Source organism: Uloborus diversus, chromosome 5, assembly GCF_026930045.1.
Source record: "Uloborus diversus isolate 005 chromosome 5, Udiv.v.3.1, whole genome shotgun sequence".
NCBI lineage: Eukaryota > Metazoa > Arthropoda > Arachnida > Araneae > Uloboridae > Uloborus > Uloborus diversus.
In genome coordinates this window covers 75,080,957-75,103,063 of record NC_072735.1, presented here as the reverse complement: position 1 = coordinate 75,103,063, position 22,107 = coordinate 75,080,957, and the positions used below count along the sequence as shown (strand labels likewise).

Here is a 22,107-nt window from a genome sequence, read left to right as displayed (position 1 = left end):
TAGAGAGTGAGGAAGAGGTCAAAGCTATTGGAAGAACCTGACACTGGTAGTCTGGTGCCAGAACTTGCAGTCTAATTCAAGGCTCCAGTTCATAAATTGAAGGAAAATCCTATACGTTACTACGGAGAAAATTATAACTTTAAAATTCAGAGCTGGTAAAAGTTGCTTTAAAGTATTTGGTAGTGATGGCAACTTCTGTTACATCGGAAAGAGATGTTTCTCTGACTGGTGGGACAGTCTGCGAAAAGAGAAATGCACTTCTGGGGTCAAAGTAAACAAACTTCTTTTTCTTTAAACTGTCAACAGTAATATTCGGGGTTACTTATCGACTTCCCCCAACAAGTCATCCCTCGATTACTTACTATTTGTTTTTAATTATTAACTAGCAGTACAACACATATTTCTTGCTCTTAAAAATAATTGTTAGAGTTAATTTTGTGTTTTTAAAAAGACTAGCACAACTTCTTCTCATCATTCAACTGACGGTAAGCGCTATGATACATTTTTTCTTAGATTCTTTTTTGATGTAAATTTATTTTTAGTTTCATTCAGTTAGAAAATATTTCCTTATTACTATACTTAGTTTGTATTAATCGGTGCTTGTCTTATTATCAATTTTTGTCATACTATAATACCCAGATGTTGCGAAATTATTCTTATTAAATTATATTCATGATTTGATGTTCAGTATATTCGTCGGGTACGTATTCTTTTGTATTGCTTAACTTAGTGTGGTATATTTAAAAATGTATGTTATACATTGATAAAAAGATCGATGTTTTAAAACATCGATGTTTTTTAGTCAATGTATCAATACCAACGATGTTCATTTAGTTGCCACTCGCTACCCTTGATCTTTACGAGGTACTTTTCCCAAAATCGTCAAGTATGTTTTGGCACTTTGAGATTTCTACTGTGGTTGTTTTGATAAAAAAATCACGTTTGAAAAATTGCTATGGGCGGGAAAACCAAGTGCAAGACTACAGTAAATATTCAAATAAAATACACTTATAATCTTTACTAATAATAAAACTGAAAGTCTGTGTCTCTGGACGTCTATTATGCGCATAGTGCCTAGACCGTTTGACCGATTTTCATGAACTTTGGAACAAAATTTGTTCGTAGTATAGGGGTTTCAGCACTTAGAAGCGATTTTTCGAAAATTCGATTTTGTTCTTTTTCTATTCCAATTTCAAGCCAACATTGGTGGAATTAATTCCTCTGCAGTAATACCGAGCGAATTATTATAATATGGACGAATAAATTACCGTAACATGGACGAGCAAATTAGCATAGCATATTGGCAAAAAATTCTTCAACCATTAATTGAAAATATACAAGTGATCCAAATGACCTTTTAATTTTCTGCTGCGGGCAAAATCGTGCGGGTACCGCTAGTGTATAAGTAAATTGAATGCTTCATTTGCCGCAGTGTTGCAAATTGGTGCTACTTAAGAGTCTCGCGTGCTATCTTTAAAGTAAAATTTTATTCGCATTTGAAATAAGCTACAGGGTCTGTGTAAAAAGTAATGAGACTGAGCTTTGATCTAAGAATTTATTGAAGATATTAATACTTACACCTAAAATTTTTCAAAATAAGACCCTTGGCCTAGCACACACTTATCCCAGCACGTCTTCTAAGCTTTGAAGGCTGCTCTGTAGCCTGATTCCAGAATGTCCTTTAAAAGTCTTGTACTAGCGCTTTCACGGAATTTAGAATTTCATGGTGATGCCATTTTAATGATGTTTTCTTTTTCGGGAATAAAGAGAAGTTTGCTGGGGCTAAATGGTGGCTATTGTCGGGTTGGAGAAGCGTAGAGATACAATTATGGACCAGGAAGTCATTGAGGATGAATCAGGTGTTCCCAGCATGTCTCAAGTTTTCAGCGATGATCCTGTGAACTGTCATTTTATCAAGTTCAATTTCATTTGCAATCATTCTTACACGTAACCGGTGGTGCGAATTTATAACAACACGCACGCGATCCACATTTCCGTCCGTTCTGCTGGTTGACGGACACCCTGTTTGAGATTCATTTTCGACGCTCTCCCGGCCATCTTTAAAATACTTGTGCCATCGCAACACATGCGCCTTTGACAGACAATTTCCTCCGAACAGTTGCTTACAAATCCCTAAAGTGTCTGAGGCCGATGTACCAAGTTCTAAACAAAACTTCGAAAAATCGCGTAAAGCTGCGCAAATGTTCTCTGCATTTTGGAGCTGGAACCGATGTTAGCAACAGGGGTAGAGTAGAACGAGGATGCTATCCAAACAAAGACGCCCAGACAACTTGGCATCAGAGTGAGTCCCACCGGTAACCTCATCACCGACCTAACCAGTTTGTGCGCAATTGAGAGGTACAGTTGCTTCAGAAAAAATGACCCTCATTACTTATTATAAGATAAATTCATAATCGGCGTGTCCCGCCTGTTTTGCACAGTTTAGCCTTTACTATAATTTAAATCTTTTTTTAGGAAGATAATATAAAATTATGCCAGGATGTGTTTTATGTCTTTAGTTTTTAGATGAAAAGATTGAGCAAAAATCGGAAAAATGTCCAAAATTTCGAGTAAAGATCGGGAAAATTTACAGAATTCTTATTTCGCTGTCAAGTCCAAATCTCCTGCTTAAGGCATTGTTTTTTGTCGAAGGTGCTGGAATTTAAGCGAGTTTATCCAGTAATTATTTCATAGTAAGTTCATAACTTGTTTAAAAACATCCATAAAGGCGATCGTTCAAAGTTTTTTTCATGCGCCATGTAAAAATTTTCTGTAGCGATCCGAAATTCGGCAAAGTCCGTGGTTGTCGGATTTAGGGTAATTAACTATCAGTATGTAGTTAAGATTTTTTTTTTTTTTTTGAAATATTTAATCTGTTTAAATTACGTTCCAGATATCATTAAAAAAAACCTAACAGAAACAACTTTTTTTTTCGCATTGTTCGTTAAACTGAAAGCGTGGCGCTTACGCCGGGTGCGGTGCAAACTTCCAAAAATACGGCAAGTGTAAAATTGCTGACCCCATATGATAAGCTTTAAAGACACAGAGGTGCTTTTGTGGTTTTTGTATGAGCACAAAAGGAAAAATGGAAATACAAAGCCACATGAAAAGAATTGCTCATTTGATGCGCAGGAGAAAAGAGAATTAACATTTTGGCAATTTTTTTCACAGAAGGAAAAAACTGACAGGTGGAAAACACGAACATTACTCGCGATTATAGCGAGATGCACATGTACGCAATGAATATATCCGCAAATATTTTCTTTCAGCAGCGAATGTATCTGCGTCCGTCTATATTATCTTGCTATAATTACTACGCTTTGCATTAGCAATATTAATTTTAAACAAATTAGAAGTAAAAAAGGAGAACCTGAATGATTGTCACGAGTTGCATGTGCTCGTAACGAATCTATCCGCACAGCAGCAAACATATTCACTTTACGCGCTTGTGTATATACTATCTATTAATAATTTTTACAAAATAATTAAATAATATCATTTCAAAACAAATTCGAAGTGAAAAGTAAGAACTTAAACGATTATCGCGAAATGCGCGTGCCCACAGCGAATGTATCTGTACAGCAGCGAATGTATCCGCCTTACGCGCTTGCGTATATACATCTATTTATAACCTTTTACAAATTAATTAAATAATATCAGTTTAAAACAAATTAGAAGTAAATAGTAAGAATTTGAACGATTATCGCGAGATGCGCAATGCGCATGCCCGCAGCGAATGTATCCGCACAACAAAGAATATATCCACCGAATGCGCGGGTGTACGTACTATCTTGTAATAATTTTTACAATCTAAATAAATAACATCAATATCAATTTAAAACGAATTAGAAATAAAGATATTATCTTTACTTCTTATTCGTTTCAAATTGATCTTCAATTGATCTAATCTCTATCTTTTATTTAAGAACTTTTACGATAATCGGACGACGTGCAACTCCGCGTCTGCGAATGTATCCGAACGTCAGGGGATGTATCTGCGCACGGCGTGCGAGTACATTATCTAGCTCTGCTGATCACATTGGTTTACTAATTTCTGGACAAACAATTCAGCGCAAATCTATTTGAAAAGGTTGAAAATTAAGCAACAGAAAATATACTAATAAACGAGCTGATGTGTGCATCACATGACTTCCTTTTACTCCAAATTAATGTCATTTCCCCATTACTGGCAATTTTAATGTGATTCAATAGTTTACTCTCTAAATATCACCAACAATGGCCAAATTAAAACAGATTAATAAAAAAAAAATCACCAAATTTGTAGCCAAGTTGGCGACCAAATGACTGGCGATATATCGCCAAGTGTCCGCCAAATTATAACACCACTTCAGTTTACATCAAAATTAACAACGATTTCTCCCAAAAAAGGAGCAAAAGACCCTTTTAGAAACACCCGAATGCAACCAAAAAGGGAGGTGCACAACTAGACCCCACTCGGAGTCTACGTACTAAATATCAATTTTCTAGGACTTACCATTCTTGAGTTATGCGTCATACATCCGCACATACATACATATACGTACATACAGACGTCACGAGAAAATTCGTTGTAATTAACTCGAGAATCGTCATTATGGATATCTCGCGAGTCCATATGTTCTTAGGCACTTATCCACGTGTGGTCGAGGCGAAAAAAAAAACTCAATATTCAATCGGGGGTGAGTAAAATGGAAATTAAGGTTGATTTTTGAGAGAAATTTTTTTCGCGAATACAATACTTCCTTTTTTGTACCAGATTAAAAAAAAATAAATAAAATAAAAAAAATCGCCAAATTTGTCGCTAAGTTGGCGACCAAAAGACTGGCGATATATCGCCAAGTGTCCGCCAAATTATAACACCTCTTGAGTTTACATCGAAATTAACAATGATTTCCCCCCCCCCCCAAAAAAAAGGGCAAAAAACCCCTTTAGAAACATCCGAATGCAATCAAAAGAGGAGGTGCACAACTGGACCCGACTAGGAGTCTACGTACCAAATTTCAACATTCTAGGACTTTTCGTTCTTGAGTTATGCGTTATACATACGCACATACATACAGACGTCACGTGAAAATTCGTTGTAATTAACTCGAGAATCGTCATTATGGATATTTCGCGTGTCTATACTTTCTTAGGCATTTATCCACGTGTGGTCGAGTCGAAAAAAAAACTGAATATTCATTCTGGGGTGAGTAAAATGGAAATTAAGGTCGATTTTTTAGTGAAAATTTTTTCGCGAATGCAATACTTCCTTTTCTGTAAAAGCAAGTTTAAAAAAATGCATGTTTTTTAGTTTATCAAGAGAAAGAATTTCATCTGTTAAACAAATTTCGAAAACGTCTTAAAAGACTGCCGACAAAAAACTTTTAAAAATAACATGAAATGCTCAACGAATTTTAAAACACTTGTCATCTCTATTGATTATGAACCAAGATATAAACATCACGTAGGACATCATTTTAATGCACTATTTTAATGTACTTGAAACGTTTAAAATGAAAGTACAGGGTGGTTATAAAAGTGAGTGAAAGGGTGGTGAGTTATTTAGAACTCTCTAACAAGCGAAGTATTGGACGAAACGTTGCCAAATTTCATGGGCGTACACAGTAGACCATGAGATTTCGATTTCTGAAATAAAAAAAAAATAGTACAAAAAACCGCCAGCAGGGTAATTTTAACGTTGAAAAGGTGTATTATTTTGAATATTGAAGGATTAAATGCCAACTGCCAAAATATGCATCAATTTCATTCCCAAAATATGATTTTTACTAACAAATGAGGTTCAATATGATCAACATCGAGGTACTTTCAATATACTGCATACAATGCACAATATTTTTCACACATCCAGGGGGAGGGGGATTAATTTCCTCTACCTGCAATGTTATTCGAGTTTTCAAAGTTGAGACATCGGGAACATGTCGTAGAAACACAACACCATTAAGAAATCCCCATGCGGAACGGCACAAGGTGAAAGATAGGGCGACCACGGCTCCACGGCGGCCATAAGGTAGGAAATGCATGACTAATAAATCTGCTATAAAAGAAATGTTGTCGCCATACACTCAGTACCTAAAGCTCAACGTGAGGGAGTGCACCTTCTTATATGAATATTATTCAAGAAGAAATCCTTGCTTCCGCGCCAAAATTTCTTCGGGACGACTTTTGGTATTATTCTTCTCTTGATACGAAATGAAATTTCTTGTTGATTTTATTGAACCTTATTTGAAAGCAACAAACGTTTGTAGTTAAAAACTTGATGTGTGAATGTTCAATTTATTTCGTGCAGAATCAGAAAGAGCCTTTAAATGACCCATATTAATGAATCTTATTAGTTAAAACCTGAAACGCTAATTTCAACATTCAGAGCCACGAACTGCACGTTTTGAGCAACTGGCCAAAATTGACGGCAAAATCAAACAAACTCAACTGAGCTAAACCTTGATCACGGAGAGATGGCGGACGACCTTGTAGAGGAAATATGATTTGTATCATTTGTAACAGGTGGAACTAGCCAGAAAGCGCCGAGTAATAAGAGACGGGTTCTCGTTGATTCTACCTATTACAAAATAACAACAAACAACCTATTACAAATGATGCTTCTGCTTGAAAGTTATCCGCCATCTCTCCGTGGTCAAGCTTTACTGAAAAACAACCAAGCTGGCAGCAGTTGAAAAAGGAAAGTAAGGCGAATGAATGTAGGCAAGGTACCGGGAGTTTGTATACAACCGGGGTTTATATACAACAATTGTATACATTTGGATACAGTGGACTCTCTACTCTGAAGACACATGGGACCGAACAAAAGTGTTCAGATTATGGGGGTGTTCATTATAGAGAGAGACTAAAAATGCATGTATATGTATTCTACTGCGTTAATGGGGTATTTTGACAAGTTAGCTACACCAGTTAGCGAGATAAAAGTGCTGAATTTTGGATTGGCGGCTAGTGCAATATTTAACTGAACTCAGTAAGATCTAAACATTTGCATTTCTTTCTTTCTTTCCTTTTCAATTAAAAAGGTTTTACGTTACATCTCTTCTCTACATAGTATAAAATGAAGTCTCCAAAAAGCGTCTGTGTGTTTGAACTCGCAAAACTCGAGAACTATCCGGCCGATTTTGCTGAAATTTTCAGTTTGTTCCTTTAAGTCCTGAGAAGGTTTGCAGACCAGTTCGAAAACAATTCGATGAATAGTTCTTATTTTATTCCAATTTATGCCCAATTTTCACGTAAATTCCCGATTATGGGGGTGAAAAATTACTCACAAATAATAATATTATATATCGTTGGAAAGGGAAGAATTTTCTGCGTTCTACGCAATTTGTTCCAATGCTCTAACTTAATTGCGGCGGGAGTTTTTTACGTTTTTAGCTCGAATTTTTTTAGGCTTAGCTTAAATTTAGGTACTACTTTCTTCATTAAATCCATCAATAAAAAGTGAAGGAACTGTCCCACAGTTTTCTTTTTGACAGCATTGGATAGAGCAGCTTTTTTTACTCCAGATCTAACTCGACCTAAGGTCGAAAGTTTAACCCTCTATCTCCATTAGAAAAAAAGTTACAAGCGAATTAAATGAAGTTCAAAAATCTGTTCTCTATTCAAATTTTTAATCATTTTATTTTGCGTTTCCACGGTAACGCTTTTTGAATCCATTGTTTATTTTCATCTTTCTCATTTTCAATTCTTAAACTTATTTTATTTTGTGTTTCCATGGTTACGCCTTTTAAATCCATCTTTCTCATTTTATTTTAATTTCTTAAAAGTATTTTAGTATCTGTCGCAATTGTTTGGCGAGAAAATTTTGCATGATGTTTTTTTTTCTTTCATTTAATCCTGGTTATTGAAGATACTTCACTTAACGCAATGGTTTTTCAAGGTAGACCGGGCAAAGCCGGCGACGCAGCTAGTTCAACTACAAAATATTACAATACAGTCATCGATACAATACCTGAAAAAAACAACAACAAGAAGTTCCGTCTAGAACTATACGAGCCTACTTTCCCGTATACCCATACTGCTTTCTAGTACTTGATCAATATTCTCAAAAATAGCTAAAATCGCAAATTGTTTCAAATATATTTTTAAAATATTTTAAGCTAATTTCTAGGAATAAAATATTCCTCACTCATTTAAAAAAAAAACGAACAAATAAAATAGCAGCACCTTTTAAACAAAGCACAGCTAATACACTTTTTTCCATTAAAAAATTCTTTAACAGCTTTCAAAACGAAAAAATAATTATTAAAATTAATAAGCTCATTAAAATAAATACATCATATCAAAAAAAAAAAAAAGTTTCTTTTTCCCCTGTTGCCAAAAACAATTTTTTGAATGAATTAATGCACTTACCAAAATAAATAAAAACAATAAAATGTCAACTTAAAGAAATACTTTTCATTGTCAAAAAAAAAAAAAAAATCATCTGCGCATATCTTTATGTAAAAACATAATTGACTTCGAGTTTATCCGCCAAAAACAGAATACCTAAATTAAAACTTTAGCGTGAAAATAAAAACAAGTCATATCAACAATAATTATTTAACAGTTAAAACCATAGCTGCGGAGTCAGAGTCTATCTCATTTTGGGATAAAGGAGTCAGAGACGGATATCCAAGAATTGGAGTCAGTCATTTGTCCTCCGTGTAAAAATCTTTGCCAAAGCTACGAAGTCAGAGTCGAAGTCGGGGAGTCAGAGTCCGATTAATTGTCGGGCACAGGAGTCGGATTCAGAGTCAGGTGCCCCTAAATTTTCGGAGTGGGAATCTGGAGTTTGGCGTCAAGATCTATTTCCAACAAAATTTGTTTGAAAAAATTCCGCCTTCAAGTATGGAATCTACATTGACTTTCAGTTTCCCCGTAGGCGCTAATGTTAAGGGTTTGAACTGTTCAAAATTGAACGGAAAATTGTTCAAATCAAAAAGATATTTTATATACAAGTTTTTCATCAAAAGCTTTTTCCTACAAAGTTTGTTTGAAGCAAATTCGCCTCACAGTTCGGAAGTGCCTGTAGGCGCTAATGTTAAGTTTTTTTGAACTGTTGAAAATTGAACAAAAAATAATTCAAATCAAAAAGTGAACTATGGGAATGAGGTGTCCTTGCTGAGATCTTTCGAACAAAAAAAAGTTTGTTCGAATCGGACTATTCATTCAAGAGTTATTAGGGGGGGGGGCAGACAGACAGACCGACAGATCGACAGACCGACGGACCGACAGACAGACCGACAGACATTTTTCCCCATCTCAATACTCTACTTTCTAATTTTTAATTTTTCGATATTTATTTTATTATTTTATTTATTTTTGACTTTTTTTTTGTTTTTTGTTTTTTTGCGATATCTTTAAGATGCATTAAGCCTTCTTTCATGCTTTTTTCTTCTTTTTCTGACTTTTACTGGGAAAGTAGGCTAAAAAGAGTAATTTTAATTAGTTTTTGCATTTAATATTCTCGTGCGAGGTAGTATGGTGTTATCATAAAATTGTTTAAGTGAAAAGGTTTTCTAGATTATTCTCAGCCACATGTTGCTTGTTGGTATCGTACTTTAAAACAATTGAATACGAATTGATACAATGGTTGGATTCTTGAAATATGCAGTTCAGTGGCAGAAACTTAGGGCTATTATTTTTCAGCTGAATGATTTCATGTAATGCAGCAATATTCGCAAAAGTAATTTTTCTTCTTCTCTTCATCTTCTGAATACTCTTCAATCATTGCGATAAAATTGAGGATAAAATTGAGATGGTATTTCAAGTTTAACATTATGATTCATAGGAATTCCCGAGCACCGATTGCGAACATGTTCAGTGTATAGAGATGTAATAATTGAAGGGGGGTTAAATATAGCGTTCATAATACTGGGGTGTTCATATTATAGGGTGTTCAGCGTACAGAGAGGCCAGCATATGTTAAGTGTATGGAGTTTCGTCGAGACCAACAAAATGTGTTCAGAATATCGAGGTGTTCACATTAGAGAGTGTTCAGATAGAGTCCACTGCATTCTGTTTTTTTGACGTGATCTCGTTGCAAGACGGAAGTACAAATGCGATCGAAATAAAAGTAAATTAATGCTAGAAATAAACTTTTGATAACTAATTTAGCTCAATTCGTAACTTTTTTTTTGACATTTTCTCTTATAATACTTTTTTTTCAAGTTAATTTTTTTCTCTATTTCCTTGTTTCCTTTTTTCTGCAAAATTTACGCAATATTAAAATGCAAACATCTATTTTTGTCAAAGTTATTCCATTTCTTTCAAATATGGTCCATCTTTATTTGGAAACATCTATTGCAATTTTATATTGTGAAAATTGTGATATGTGCATCCACTTTTCACTTTTATGTAAACTTTTCAAATGTATCCTCAAGGGCTAAATTCAACTTTTTATGTTTGGGGAGGAGGATTCAAATGTTTGATTTTCCCCTGAAAACACATATCTCTCCTTTAAGATTTATATTTGGATGGGATGACATCTTTGGTAGGTAGAAAAAGAAGCAATGTTATCTGATTCTTTATTCCAAGGTGTATTCCCACATTGAAAAAGTTCGCATTGAATGTCATGTGTCTTCCACTACTTTACTCAAACTCTTAAAAAAATCTTACTTTTATTTCGTAAAGTAGGAAACCGCCCTTCAAGATATGACGGGTAAAAAATGCTTCTACATTTGAACGAAGCAATTTTCTGTTAGGTGATATTTTGTTAGTTGATATTTTAAACCTCACTCCAGCGGATTAACCCTAAACTCCAGTTGATATCGTTAATCGCCCACCACTTTTTCGTTTCTTCAGGACAGTCTTACCAGTGAGACAGTTCAGTCTTGTCAAAATAAAACATTTCTCTGTATATCAAAGGTTACCAAATATTATCAAATTATCGTGCCGTTGCGCTAGTTTTATTGTTGGTGACGTCGGGAGTGTTACTCGATCATTCACTATTATTTATATAAGAATTTTTATAAATTTTCAAAAATCTAATGAACGTTTTTAATCCCAACCTGGTATAATTCAAGTTTTTGGAAAAGAAGGAAAAAAAATCCACAGTTCTAGAGTTTGGATACGTCACGTTGCAGTGACTTAAGAAATCATCTAAAAAGTTAAAACATTGCAATTTAGCAGAGGAAAAACAGATGTCTGATTGGACGGGTGCACTTGGTCCCTGTTTTATCTCTTTCAGCAGCCATTTCCCAGAAACTGCAGCGTCTCTTAAGTTCAGAGGAATTGCGAATGGTTTTCGTAATTTCTTAACAGATTCGTTTGCATGTGCGTAATAAATGGGAGGCATTAATTAAAGAAGATTCTAGTCAAAAGCAGGAGGAGTTTACAAAATCATTGAAAGTTAATTAACTAGGAGTTTTCGTACGATCAAAGTTCAGGGGAATGATATGCAAGCAAGGCAAATGGATGCCTAATGGCGAAGGTGACCAGACCAGCCTTGTTAGGAAAAGTGACACATTTCGTGGAAAAAAAGTTCTACGTACCACTTTCAGTTTTTTCAACATACTGAAGAATTTGAAAAAATGTTATTTATAGGCTGATCATGTGATTTTTACTCAAATATAAACATTTTTCTTCTCCGTCTGAGCAGGGAAAAAGCTCAGTACAGGAAAAGATCGTCTATTTATAACGCGGACAAAAGTACGACCTAGAGCTCGTATTTTGCTAACACAGCGCACTACCGGGTCAGCAACAGAAGACAAACTTCAATCCTTGGCACAAAGATCTTCTTGTGATGGACAATACAATATTTTACTTAAAAAATCCTCTTCACAAATAACTTTTAAGCAGTGTAACAAAACCTTGTATGCTGCCAACCATGCAAGACATTTCATCTGTGCTGACAATATCTAACTTTGTTCAAACTGCTTTCTTAACTTCAATCACAATTTAAAATCTTTAAAAATGTATTTTCTTGTAATTGAAACTAGTTGGAGCAAATCAAGAAGTTCTTTTGCAACATCGAAATTATCTTTCGCGTAGCACATAAATATGCTTAATTGCGCATTCTCGGTAAAATCAGTTTTCATTTAAAGTTAAATTATTCTTGCAATATTGTAGTTCAGACAATTTATGTGCCAACACCCTTGCCTATGTCATATATGCGACGCATGACTACATTTCTAGATAAAGCTATTATATTGTCCCATATTTTGAAGTGATACTTATAACTAAATATAAATTAATTACGAATAAGAGTTTAAGGATTTTCTTTAAATAAGAATAGGATCTTCAGAGTTTGACAATATAATTTTTTTTAAGTCTTTGCCTGCCACTCTTAATACTCTACTGCGCCGTGGGTTAGCTTTGCCTTATGAGCTGTAATAGATATATTGTTACGAATCCAGCCACTTCAAGAAATACTTTAATGACGACACAGTTCTGGAGAAAACACAGGAGATTTATTTACAACTATGTACAAGAAATATCCTTAGCAACTGCTAAATTAATCATAGTAATTAGTCAAATATCAATTAACACCGTAAATGCAACGGTCCCACATGCATTCACATCAAAATACGCAAAAACACAGCGCAAAGGCTAATACACACGTCTAGCGAAACGCTGAAAACGAGACTCCACAGTTAGAAAACAAACTGACTCCCCCATTCACAAGACGCCCGGCGTTTTATACCGAGCGAAAAAATATCAAGAAACTCCTACAAAGTTCTACAAATTTCTCATATTTTCTTTATATTCCATTCACAAATCTTATCGTTCCAAAATGGGGCGACCGTATAAATCATTCGAATGTTAGGGGGTTGTATGTACATTACAAGAAACTATTTACAGGTTACCTTACTAGACTAATTTTAGATGAAAGATAATGGAATAAACGCCAAATTTAGTTAGATTACAACAAATTAATCACAAAAATAATAACTATTTACAGAATTCGTAACAATATGTTTAAAGGCGACTTTTCACTTACGGGTAAATATTAATTTGGAAACGCTCAAGTGGGATGTTTTAGTACACCCGCCGAATTCACCGGACAAATCTCCTTCTGATTACTGATTGTATCGACGGATGCAGTACGATTTAGCAGGTCACGGCTCCCCCCCCCCCTTTTTTGCCTCAGAAATCAAAAATTCGTTCCCAACTCCGATTTCCTGTAAAGACGAGACATACTTTCTATATGGAATTCGCAAACTGCCTGAAAGGTGGAAAAAAGTAGCAGGCACAGTCAGCAATGGATAATGCTTAGATCAATCTGTTGACTCACTTTACAGGTATTCTCTAGTAAATGCATTTTTTAACCACAGAAAACGCACCGAAATTGTTTATACCTTCAATACGATTATAAATGTAGATTATTTAAAAAAGTTGATGTCCCAAAAATTTTTATTATCATGTTCATGCTCCGTGTTCATTTTTTTACCAAAATACTGAAGAAAGTTTTGAAGAAAAATAATGTGATAGCAAAGTAAAAAGGTTTGTGGAACGATTTCAAAAATGTGATGTTATTTTTATTCTGATGTCACATGTTCTCGACGAAACAAAAATAAAATTTTCTTTCACTTTGATTTGAGATCATGTTTCTTCTCCAGAAAAAAACCCCCAACTTTTGATAAGCAAAGATAGCGTAGACAATATTCACTTGAAAATATTTTATATTTTCATCAAAGTCGACTTTGAGACGAGTTATTCAACTGCCTGCTTATAAATATATTTTCAAAGGGATTGGATAACGTTTCAACACCAGGTACTTGGATTCTTTCTCTGAAAGAAAACTGCTGTTAGTGAAGCCATTAGCTTCTTTTCGATTAGCCAAGTTGACAGCTTTTCACGATTTATTGACAAAACTGGGGGGAAAACGGTTGATGTAACTCTAGATTCAAAGATTTTCAAGACCCGTCTGATTCTTTTTTCGGAGAAAAGTTCTTGATTCTTAAAAGAAACCAACTACGAAAATATATGTTTGTGACATCTTTTGATAGGCTATTTATTTTCTCTTCCTCTAGTTTACGTTTCTTATAATTTCATGTAATTCATGTAGCTTTAAATTAAAAGGCTCTTTTTTCTTATATTTCTTTCAAACATTTATTCTTTTGTCTATAAATTCAGAACATTTCGCTAAATATATCGTAATTGTTTTGCAAGAATATTTCCAATTCTATGATAGAAAACTAAACTGAAAAATATTAATAATTATTATTTTCTAAGTTTTAGGGAAAAAAAAAGGCTTTTTTTTTAAATTTTGCAAAACAAAAATATTTTTCTTAATATTACAGCCGGTAACATTTAAACCTCAACATTACAAACAATAAACTCGGTGTATAGCACTGAATAGAAATTGTTGCTCTCTTGCAATATTTAATCTCCCACATAGTACTCAAAATACGGATTTTTTCAAGTTTAAGTTATTTTTCATTTTAAATATATTTCTTTTTATTATTCATTTGCAAATTTTGATTTGAAAATGTGTTCGCTAATGATTTTTGGACTTGGTATTTTATTGAAATGTATTTGTACTTTTTTAAAAAAAAAAGATCGAAAAAATCTACTTTTTGAAGAAAAGCATACAATTTAGGCCTCTTTGATGGACACCTAAATATTTTTTAATTTGGATAAATATTTTTGTGGTACTGTAGGGTTTTTATCAAAATGAAATTTTGAATTTCCAAAAATTTGTTTTTGCATTCTGCCAAGTAAACAGGGCTGGTTTACACTTTTGGGCGCAAGTTGGCACGCGTTGCCGTAGTTCAAGTTATATGAAATTTTTTTTACAATTGATTTGACCTAAAAGGAAAAATATTGGAGGATGTATGACTTGAAACATCGACCTTTTTTTTTTTTTGTCGACACCCTGATGGGCAATGTCATTTCAATAGTTAGGCTATAGAAGAATAATGCTTTTTTTTCATCAGCATAAAATGAAGAAATACTTTTAAAAACATGAAAATATCCAACTATAAATTGCATATTAATTCAAAACCTGGATTAAACGGTGCTTGTTTGTGGTGTTTTTGCAAGCAGGTGTAGCGTCGGTGGTATAACGGTTAGCATAGCTGCCTTCCAAGCAGTTGACCCGGGTTCGACTCCCGGCCGACGCATGAAACTTTTACCCCCCCCCCCCATCAAAGTTTTGGTTATGCATTCTAAAATTCATCTTTTGCGCCAGTCTTCGCTACTTTTAATTAAAAATGTCTCAAAATAAAAATAAAACCGCAGCATGTGTATGTATATTTCTTATTGTAATAAATTGAAACTAACCAAAACATGTCAGCGATAAAATAGTTACCTTCGGGCAGAAAAATTGAATCGAGGTTTCTGAAGCAATCTATTGCCAAATGGAGTTCAGTCAAAACTACTACTTTTAGTCACTGAAAATGATAGAATGAGCAAAAAAAAAAAAAAAAAAAACATGGACCAAGAAAATACTTTTATTTTCCCAACAGTTATTTTTAATTATTTATTTTAATATCCAACGATTCAAACAAGGCGTGGTATTTATGGCATCACAAATGATGTACTTTGGCTGTGGACTTTGTTGGAATCACTGACGCGCTGAATGTTCACGCTTGCTGTCTACCGCGTTTCCAGGTTATGATAATTCAGAAACGAATTAAATATTGCGCTCTACGCTTGCTATCAACCGTATCGGTGCCACTACTTATGAGTAAAGAAGCGAGTTAAATATTGCGCTCTGCGTTAATGGCAACAGTGAATGGCAGTTCGTCATTTGTGATGGCATGAGCAGAAATGCGAAAAAACGTAAAAAAAAAAAATTGAGTCTGCGCACTGATTTAAATATTTTTTTTAATAGTAAACTTTGTAAAATTATTTAAAAAATGGTCAAATCCTATGTTTTTAATCCTGGCTCTTTCAGAAAAAAAAAAAAAAAACCTTTAAAGTTTTGGAAACGACCCCATTATTAGACTCGAGCTTCGGGGTTACAAGGACGCATAAAATGTTTTGAGGTTCTGACGCTAAGTATGAGAGTCTCTAAAGTAAGATTGAATTCTGTTGGCTGCTGTTGAGCTTTGCCGTTTCAAGCTACAACCTTTTTCTGATTCAGAAAAAAAAGGGTTCTTTGTAAGTCACAAACCACGAAACAATTTTGCAGATTTTGTGCTTTATTAACTGTGGGTGACTTTTAAAAATGTTAATTTGAAACCATTCGTACAATCTTAACACGCTTTATACTTTTATAAGATTACTAGAGACCCGTCCCAAACTTCTTCGGGATGAAAAATTCTCTTTCTAAGTATTATGCAAATTTCTTTGTTTTAAAATATCATGGTATACAACATTTTTTGCTCCTATTTTTTTTTCTTAAGATTTTAAAAGGAATTGATTTACTTCATTCCCTAATCAAGAGAGACCAACCTTTTCTTTCCCGGGAACAATATAATCTTCCTAAATGTAACGTCGAACTGCACATAATTGTACGTTTGACTTTTAGTTTTGATGATGGTGATAGCATAAGAAATTTTTATTGAAAACTGCAATTATTTATATTGGAAATTGAAATGTGCAAGGACCATGGGGTGGGAATTCGAGGAATATGACCTGACTGACCTGCCGCTGGTCCAGTAAGAATAATACTTTAAATTATACTAGTCCACTGAAGCCCGTCCCGACCTAGTTCGGGTAAAAAAAAAAAACTTTGTATCTTAAATAAATAATGTAAAAGTACTTTTCAATTTGAAAATTTATAGTAAGCAGTATTTTTTTGTTTCGTTTTTATGAGGTTTGAAACAAATTGACTTACCTCATTTCCATATCAAGAGGGTACGAACATATAATTCCCACTGAACAATACAATCTTCCCGTATGTAACGTGCACTACGTATCGTATAGTTGTACGTTTGATGATGGTGATGGCATAAGAAATTTTCTTGGATATTGTAATCACTTAAATGGGAAAAGGAAATATACAGGGACACCATGCGAATGCGAGGATTATGAGCCAACTGATATGCTACTAGTGCTGTAAGACTCGAAATCATATTATTCTGTAGTGAATTTAATTGAGGTTCAATTACATTGAATTTATTATACAAATCGAAGTTGCGCAGTAAAATTATTGGAATGGAGGCCTTTAATTTTAGTAGCATAAAGAAAAGTCCATAGGTTACCATATAGACGGAATTCTCCCAATTGCCCGCTTCTTCTTGTTAAACTCACGCAGTCTTTCTGGAGGAGATATTCAAAGTAATTTAAATGGGAAATGTCAGTTTCTATACCTATAAGTTAAGTCCCTGCAGTTCCGTAAAAAAAAAAAAAAAAAAAAAAAAAACATCGCAAAAGCCTGTTGGTTGATTTTTGAAGTGATGTGATTTTTTAGTGTTTAATTTATTAATTTTTTCCAGTTCCACCGGGTATACCGATCAACATTAACTTCGTTCCTGGTTTTCAAGTACCAATCAAATTTCAATAGAATTTTTTTGTTGATTCTCTGCGTTGGTGGGAAACAAAAGTCCCCTGTTGAGTGTCCGCTTCATCCACAAATTCTGCCTTTAATTTTTATATCGCTTGACATTGAACGACAATCATAATATTTCTGCTGACGCTCTTCTTGCAATATTGTGTCAAAAAGATTTTTTTTTAATGTTTGTCATAAAGCAATAGGGTTTAAAAGTTAACATAAATTTTGAAATAGTTTTAAACAATTATCTGAGTTTAGGAGCGGAGTCAGAAAGTTGCATGTATAAAGTTTAGTATACTAAGTTTAGTTTCCGAGGTATGTCGCCGTCTATAAGGCCGAGTTTATTAAATGCTGCTTGATAAGTTAGCAGGATCTTTAACTGTTAATCGACATTGTAAGTATTTAAGACCAAGAAAATGTTCCAAATAAATTCTTTTGTGACTGAATTCAGATTAGTTATTTGAATGAATATTGCATTTTCTACTAAGAAGGGAGTCTTTTTTAATCCTCAGATGCCATTCAACGTGTTGTCCTCGTTTTCTTCGGGAAACTTGTTTTTTTTCATATGCCTCTTTTTTTTTTTTGGAATTTCGTTCTGATAGGATATTTGTGAGCTATATTAGTTTATTATATCGTTGTTTAAATGCTTAAACAGTCATCATGAAAAATCGTTCCTCACACAAGTAATTTTTATTTATTTCTTCCTCTTCTTTGTCAAATTCTTTCTACCCACAGTTTTTTGTTCTTTGTACTTTTAACTCCTAACTTTGAAAAGACGGTAATTGTGTGACATTACTCTTTCAGTTAAAATTTTCTAAAGTAAATGTACTTAATTGAATGCATGTAACTTTCAGAAACACGGATTATTATCGTCTATCTACCCCACTTGAGTTCAAAAACTAATTTTCTCGAAGCGAATCGCAATTATATTTCATTTAATTAAATTTTGAAACGTGAACATTATGTGACTCTTTATGTTTTTCAATGTCCTAGGCTAATAGAATGCTATATATTGTCCGTTTTACACGAGAAAGCACTTCGCCACTTTTTCTCGAACAAAGAGTTCCATTTTACGCGGGGAAGATCGGCAAACTTATCTACGCGCTTCTAAATGACTTCAACTTGGGCGTGCATTTTAATGTGCAAAAAAGTCTTAGTTTCCTTTACATCACTTGCTTCACTTGTCTGTTTCCATTTTAGTTATTCTTACGTTTTAAAAATTGCTGTTTGAACAACAAAATGCAATCATCCGATTATACCTTCTCTCGAAAACACTGAAGTAGAATCATCGTACCACGTGACGAAGGAGGAGTCTAGTGCCTTCTCGTGGAAAACGGACAAAACTCTATCTTCTACAGCCTCAAATACATGAATAATTTTTAGCGGTTCTCCTGCTAGCATCGGGATATTTTTCTCTTTCACATGTGCCCATCCTTCATTATTCAGTCCGTAGGAGAACTTTAATTATTCTGTCATTGCAGATGCAGAGCAATGGGGATTCGTTTTTACGTATATAAGAACAAAACACTAAACTGGTAGTGAAGAGAACTTATTAGTTTTAAAAAATAGCATAAAGACATGTATCCAAAATTTATAGCCTATGTCACTCAGTAAGAATGCACCTTTCATATAGTGAAGGAGTTTTTCAAAGAGGTGCAGTGGTTCCGGAGATTACTTCGAACATATGAACACACAAAAATCCGCTCTCTCTCTTTATAATATTAGTATAGATATGTTTCATTTTTCATGTATTTTATTTTTATCATTTCGTTATTTTAAAATGAAATTCAATAAGCGAAGTTTCATGTTGTTGTGGGCATGACCGTTCTGCCGCACCCGTGATACGTACAAATCATTATTTTTTGAAAACAAATATTAATATTTTATACATAGGGGTTCCTTTGCGAATATGCAACAATTGAAAGCCAAAGTTGAAAATTTCGGGGACAAATTGTGGACATATGTCTGAAAGTGTCGTGTCGCACCGTGCAAATGAAGCACTTAGCCGTATATATGATGAATGGCCAACAACCATGTAAAAATTTGAGCACTGCTGAATAGCTACAGTTTAAATGCATCATCTATCTGCTTTACAACTTGTTTTACATGCCCTCAATTATTGTTTCATTTCAAAGGAGCGTCGAAACACGTGTCTGCAGTAATCGACAATCTGTGCTTTTTGACGTTGTTATTTCTTATTTTATTTTGTGTGCACAAAGGTATTTATTTAACTTATTCATGTCTGAATTCAGAATTTCTGAAGAATGAAATTTGCTCTCTTACGTTGGATGAGGTAAAAACATAGGCGACGCATTTACGTTGGCTGGCCAATCAATAGTCCCAAAACTAATACAAAGTCTTTAGTGGAGTAAAGGTACTTTATAGTATATGCTCCTCGTCAAAAAGCACCTCAACCATAGACCACTTAGGAAAGGCTAAATTAAAGAGTCACAAGTCACCTTGTTCTACTTCAAAAATAGGTGACACGTTTTGCGTAAAAACTAATGAAAAAAAAAAAACCTGATTTCTTCCAATACTTTACTCCAAATAGTATCATATGACTTATGATCTTTGCTTCAAAAAAAAAAGAAAAAAAGAAAGAAAAAAAAAAACGAAAAAAAAAACGGAAATCCCTGAGCTAAAAAGCGGGACGAAGTTGGAGATGAGTACGCCGTCTAGGATAAGGCGCTTGATGTCATGGCGGTGAACATGATGGTCACAGACGCAATAATCAGTTCAAGAAGTTTAAAACTATTCGATTCCATTAAAATATGATCAGTACTACATTATTTCTAACGTACTATTCGGAGTAAACTTGATAGATAGATAGAACATAAATAGTACGAAGAAAATTCTTCGAAACTAGATAAATTAGTGAAGGTTAATGAGGACGCATAATCAATGAAGTCCTGAAAGAATCTTTGCAATTTTTGGCATCCAAGTTAATTACACAAGAGAAAAATAATATCAAATAGTCTACTCTGTAAAGTCTTAATGATAAATATTATTTGATATGACCTTGGTTGGTTATCATAATTTAAACAGTTAAAGATGAACTTAAAATTACAACGAAACAAATCACTGTGATTTTGGCAATTTTTACAGAGAAACAGTAAGTTTAGGGCACGCTTTTGTCCAGTAATTAGGTCAAAAAGCAGTTTTGATACGCCAACACCAGTCATGCACGCAAATAACGATTTAATAAGTTATTAATGAAAAGTAATGTATCGAATATCAAGCAATCTATTTTTAATACATAATTGAGATAATAATTTCAATAAGACTTCCTTAATTAACCTTGAAAGTTTTGAAAGACATTGCTAAAACAAACATCTCTTTTCTGCCCATAAACTTGACAGCTAAATTAATAGATTATGTAAAAATCAGCATTTTGGATTGCTCTTAACAGCGTTTCGAGTAAAGTAACTACGACATAAGAGCCGTTGAGGGAATAAGTGGAATAGGTCAATGAAACAGGATTTTGACTACTGTAATAGCACTTATTTTCCCTTGGCTTTAAAGTTTCGCGAGCCTTTCGTGAACGCAAAAACTTAAGCTTCACGAAATATTTTAATTTTATGCAGGGGTGCCCACAAGGGGAGATTACGGCGCAAGTTGCGCCATCAAAGAATTTTTTTTTTTGGAGGGGGAGGGAGAATTTTTTAAAAATATTTTTTACTTTATTTATTTAAATTTATTTGTAGATTCATTTTTAGTGAAAATGATTTATTTCATTTTTTTTTAATTCTGTTCATATTTTTTTTCATTGTGTATGTGTGTATGTCATTAGCGTAGCACAAAACTTTTCAAATAAAATAATAATAATTAAAAATAAATGTTTTTAAAAAATAAATTAAATTAAAAATAAAAATAATAAATTAAGTAAAAAAATAATAATTTAATGAAAAATATTTAAAAACTAATAATAAAATAAAAAAATAGAGCTAAAAAAAGGGAAAGGGGGTTGAGAGAATTTTTTTCTTTGGGGGGGGGATTTGTGCCATTGAACTTGGGGAGGGGGGATGAGCAGCACCCCTGACTTTATGCATAGAAAACACTTTTGATTCAGTCGAAATGTTCAGCTCGCAAAATCACAAATATTTTCTCTTTCGCGAACATTACGGCTCGCGAAAATAAGTGTCTTTACAGAAATTGAATGGTTTATTTAATTTGCCAAAGGAGGGGGAGGGGAGTTGAAAAAATAAAAAAAAAGATGTTACAACATTTGTCGGACAAATTTGAAGATAACTTCAGGCATGTGTTTTTTTCCTAGGATGGCTGCTAACACTCCATTGCATTGAAAAAGGGGTTAATTGAAACCCCGAAACGCGTATCTGCCGTAATCTGTAAATTTGTGCTACAAAACGTTGTTACATCTTTGTTTTCACCGGTTTAGAAGTCACTTTTGCACACAACGCTACTGCTGTTTCGTTATACAATGCCTGTCTATCGGCGAATGGTTGACCTGACCTTACACCACATTCGTATGAAGTATTGAAAGAGATGAAAACTAATTTCTGATTTTGTAAATACTATTTATAAAAGAATCGCCTTTGGTGTGTCTTCAATTGATGTCGCTCTTTGAGGAGGGAAGGGGATTTAGTGTTGAATCTAAGGAGAAACAAGCCGAGGCCCGTAACTTCTGGCAATGGGCGTAGAGAGAATTTTTCAGGGGGGAGAGGAGTTAATGTGAATAAGTTTTTCTAAATTAAATGCCGAAAAACATTTTTAGCCCCGGCATG

At 34.0% G+C, this 22,107-nt stretch overlaps 1 protein-coding gene and 1 non-coding gene across 2 annotated transcripts in view; one reads left to right on the top strand and one right to left on the bottom strand.

Annotated features, from left to right (window-relative positions):
• The window catches only part of LOC129222300 (uncharacterized), a 208,246-nt gene that overhangs the window by 41,116 nt on the left and 145,023 nt on the right, over positions 1 to 22,107 (bottom strand). The window lies entirely within an intron of this gene.
• Trnag-ucc (transfer RNA glycine (anticodon UCC)) lies at positions 14,976 to 15,047 on the top strand. Its single transcript has one exon. It is a non-coding gene; the product is annotated as a tRNA-Gly (tRNA).